This window comes from Ixodes scapularis, unplaced genomic scaffold, assembly GCF_016920785.2.
Source record: "Ixodes scapularis isolate PalLabHiFi unplaced genomic scaffold, ASM1692078v2 ptg004091l_1__unscaffolded, whole genome shotgun sequence".
Lineage (NCBI taxonomy): Eukaryota > Metazoa > Arthropoda > Arachnida > Ixodida > Ixodidae > Ixodes > Ixodes scapularis.
In genome coordinates, this window is record NW_024610374.1 from 65971 (window position 1) to 70368 (window position 4398).

Below are 4398 nucleotides of genomic sequence, written 5' to 3' on the forward strand. Positions count from 1 at the left end.
GAATTATTGGAGAGAGCACGGCCTGACGAGAGACGTTCGGCGCGGTTTTATTCGTTCACCGTGACCACGATCTCGGCTATTGCCTCGGTGAAAGCGAATTATTGGAGAGAGCACGGCCTGACGAGAGACGTTTGGCGCCGTTTTATTCGTTCACCGTGACCACGATCTCGGCTATTGCCTCGGTGAAAGCGAATTATTGGAGAGAGCACGGCCTGACGAGAGACGTTCGGCGCCGTTTTATTCGTTCACCGTGACCACGATCTCGGCTATTGCCTCGGTGAAAGCGAGTTATTGGAGCGAGCACGGCCTGACGAGAGACGTTCGGCGCCGTTTTATTCGTTCACCGTGACCACGATCTCGGCTATTGCCTCGGTGAAAGCGAATTATTGGAGAGAGCACGGCCTGACGAGAGACGTTCGGCGCGGTTTTATTCGTTCACCGTGACCACGATCTCGGCTATTGCCTCGGTGAAAGCGAATTATTGGAGAGAGCACGGCCTGACGAGAGACGTTCGGCGCCGTTTTATTCGTTCACCGTGACCACGATCTCGGCTATTGCCTCGGTGAAAGCGAATTATTGGAGAGAGCACGGCCTGACGAGAGACGTTCGGCGCGGTTTTATTCGTTCACCGTGACCACGATCTCGGCTATTGCCTCGGTGAAAGCGAATTATTGGAGAGAGCACGGCCTGACGAGAGACGTTTGGCGCCGTTTTATTCGTTCACCGTGACCACGATCTCGGCTATTGCCTCGGTGAAAGCGAATTATTGGAGAGAGCACGGCCTGACGAGAGACGTTCGGCGCCGTTTTATTCGTTCACCGTGACCACGATCTCGGCTATTGCCTCGGTGAAAGCGAATTATTGGAGAGAGCACGGCCTGACGAGAGACGTTTGGCGCCGTTTTATTCGTTCACCGTGACCACGATCTCGGCTATTGCCTCGGTGAAAGCGAATTATTGGAGAGAGCACGGCCTGACGAGAGACGTTTGGCGCCGTTTTATTCGTTCACCGTGACCACGATCTCGGCTATTGCCTCGGTGAAAGCGAATTATTGGAGAGAGCACGGCCTGACGAGAGACGTTTGGCGCCGTTTTATTCGTTCACCGTGTCCACGATCTCGGCTATTGCCTCGGTGAAAGCGAATTATTGGAGAGAGCACGGCCTGACGAGAGACGTTCGGCGCCGTTTTATTCGTTCACCGTGACCACGATCTCGGCTATTGCCTCGGTGAAAGCGAGTTATTGGAGCGAGCACGGCCTGACGAGAGACGTTCGGCGCCGTTTTATTCGTTCACCGTGACCACGATCTCGGCTATTGCCTCGGTGAAAGCGAATTATTGGAGAGAGCACGGCCTGACGAGAGACGTTCGGCGCGGTTTTATTCGTTCACCGTGACCACGATCTCGGCTATTGCCTCGGTGAAAGCGAATTATTGGAGAGAGCACGGCCTGACGAGAGACGTTTGGCGCCGTTTTATTCGTTCACCGTGTCCACGATCTCGGCTATTGCCTCGGTGAAAGCGAATTATTGGAGAGAGCACGGCCTGACGAGAGACGTTCGGCGCCGTTTTATTCGTTCACCGTGACCACGATCTCGGCTATTGCCTCGGTGAAAGCGAGTTATTGGAGCGAGCACGGCCTGACGAGAGACGTTCGGCGCCGTTTTATTCGTTCACCGTGACCACGATCTCGGCTATTGCCTCGGTGAAAGCGAATTATTGGAGAGAGCACGGCCTGACGAGAGACGTTCGGCGCGGTTTTATTCGTTCACCGTGACCACGATCTCGGCTATTGCCTCGGTGAAAGCGAATTATTGGAGAGAGCACGGCCTGACGAGAGACGTTCGGCGCCGTTTTATTCGTTCACCGTGACCACGATCTCGGCTATTGCCTCGGTGAAAGCGAATTATTGGAGAGAGCACGGCCTGACGAGAGACGTTCGGCGCGGTTTTATTCGTTCACCGTGACCACGATCTCGGCTATTGCCTCGGTGAAAGCGAATTATTGGAGAGAGCACGGCCTGACGAGAGACGTTTGGCGCCGTTTTATTCGTTCACCGTGACCACGATCTCGGCTATTGCCTCGGTGAAAGCGAATTATTGGAGAGAGCACGGCCTGACGAGAGACGTTCGGCGCCGTTTTATTCGTTCACCGTGACCACGATCTCGGCTATTGCCTCGGTGAAAGCGAATTATTGGAGAGAGCACGGCCTGACGAGAGACGTTTGGCGCCGTTTTATTCGTTCACCGTGACCACGATCTCGGCTATTGCCTCGGTGAAAGCGAATTATTGGAGAGAGCACGGCCTGACGAGAGACGTTTGGCGCCGTTTTATTCGTTCACCGTGACCACGATCTCGGCTATTGCCTCGGTGAAAGCGAATTATTGGAGAGAGCACGGCCTGACGAGAGACGTTTGGCGCCGTTTTATTCGTTCACCGTGTCCACGATCTCGGCTATTGCCTCGGTGAAAGCGAATTATTGGAGAGAGCACGGCCTGACGAGAGACGTTTGGCGCCGTTTTATTCGTTCACCGTGACCACTATCTCGGCTATTCCCTCGGTGAAAGCGAATTATTGGAGAGAGCACGGCGTGACGAGAGACGTTTGGCGCCGTTTTATTCGTTCACCGTGACCACGATCTCGGCTATTGCCTCGGTGAAAGCGAATTATTGGAGAGAGCACGGCCTGACGAGAGACGTTCGGCGCCGTTTTATTCGTTCACCGTGACCACGATCTCGGCTATTGCCTCGGTGAAAGCGAATTATTGGAGAGAGCACGGCCTGACGAGAGACGTTTGGCGCCGTTTTATTCGTTCACCGTGACCACGATCTCGGCTATTGCCTCGGTGAAAGCGAATTATTGGAGAGAGCACGGCCTGACGAGAGACGTTTGGCGCCATTTTATTCGTTCACCGTGACCACGATCTCGGCTATTGCCTCGGTGAAAGCGAATTATTGGAGCGAGCACGGCCTGACGAGAGACGTTCGGCGCCGTTTTATTCGTTCACCGTGACCACGATCTCGGCTATTGCCTCGGTGAAAGCGAATTATTGGAGAGAGCACGGCCTGACGAGAGACGTTTGGCGCCGTTTTATTCGTTCACCGTGACCACGATCTCGGCTATTGCCTCGGTGAAAGCGAATTATTCGAGAGAGCACGGCCTGACGAGAGACGCTCGGCGCGGTTTTATTCGTTCACCGTGACCACGATCTCGGCTATTGCCTCGGTGAAAGCGAATTATTGGAGAGAGCACGGCCTGACGAGAGACGTTTGGCGCCGTTTTATTCGTTCACCGTGACCACGATCTCGGCTATTGCCTCGGTGAAAGCGAATTATTGGAGAGAGCACGGCCTGACGAGAGACGTTCGGCGCCGTTTTATTCGTTCACCGTGACCACGATCTCGGCTATTGCCTCGGTGAAAGCGAATTATTGGAGAGAGCACGGCCTGACGAGAGGCGTTCGGCGCCGTTTTATTCGTTCACCGTGACCACGATCTCGGCTATTGCCTCGGTGAAAGCGAATTATTGAAGCGAGCACGGCCTGACGAGAGACGTTCGGCGCTGTTTTATTCGTTCACCGTGACCACGATCTCGGCTATTGCCTCGGTGAAAGCGAATTATTGGAGAGAGCACGGCCTGACGAGAGACGTTTGGCGCCGTTTTATTCGTTCACCGTGACCACGATCTCGGCTATTGCCTCGGTGAAAGCGAATTATTGGAGAGAGCACGGCCTGACGAGAGACGTTCGGCGCCGTTTTATTCGTTCACCGTGACCACGATCTCGGCTATTGCCTCGGTGAAAGCGAATTATTGGAGCGAGCACGGCCTGACGAGAGACGTTCGGTGCCGTTTTATTCGTTCACCGTGACCACGATCTCGGCTATTGCCTCGGTGAAAGCGAATTATTGGAGAGAGCACGGCCTGCCGAGAGACGTTTGGCGCCGTTTTATTCGTTCACCGTGACCACGATCTCGGCTATTGCCTCGGTGAAAGCGAATTATTGGAGAGAGCACGGCCTGACGAGAGACGTTTGGCGCCGTTTTATTCGTTCACCGTGACCACGATCTCGGCTATTGCCTCGGTGAAAGCGAATTATTGGAGCGAGCACGGCCTGACGAGAGACGTTCGGCGCCGTTTTATTCGTTCACCGTGACCACGTTCTCGGCTATTGCCTCGGTGAAAGCGAATTATTGGAGAGAGCACGGCCTGACGAGAGACGTTTGGCGCCGTTTTATTCGTTCACCGTGACCACGATCTCGGCTATTGCCTCGGTGAAAGCGAATTATTGGAGAGAGCACGGCCTGACGAGAGACGTTTGGCGCCGTTTTATTCGTTCACCGTGACCACGATCTCGGCTATTGCCTCGGTGAAAGCGAATTATTGGAGCGAGCACGGCCTGACG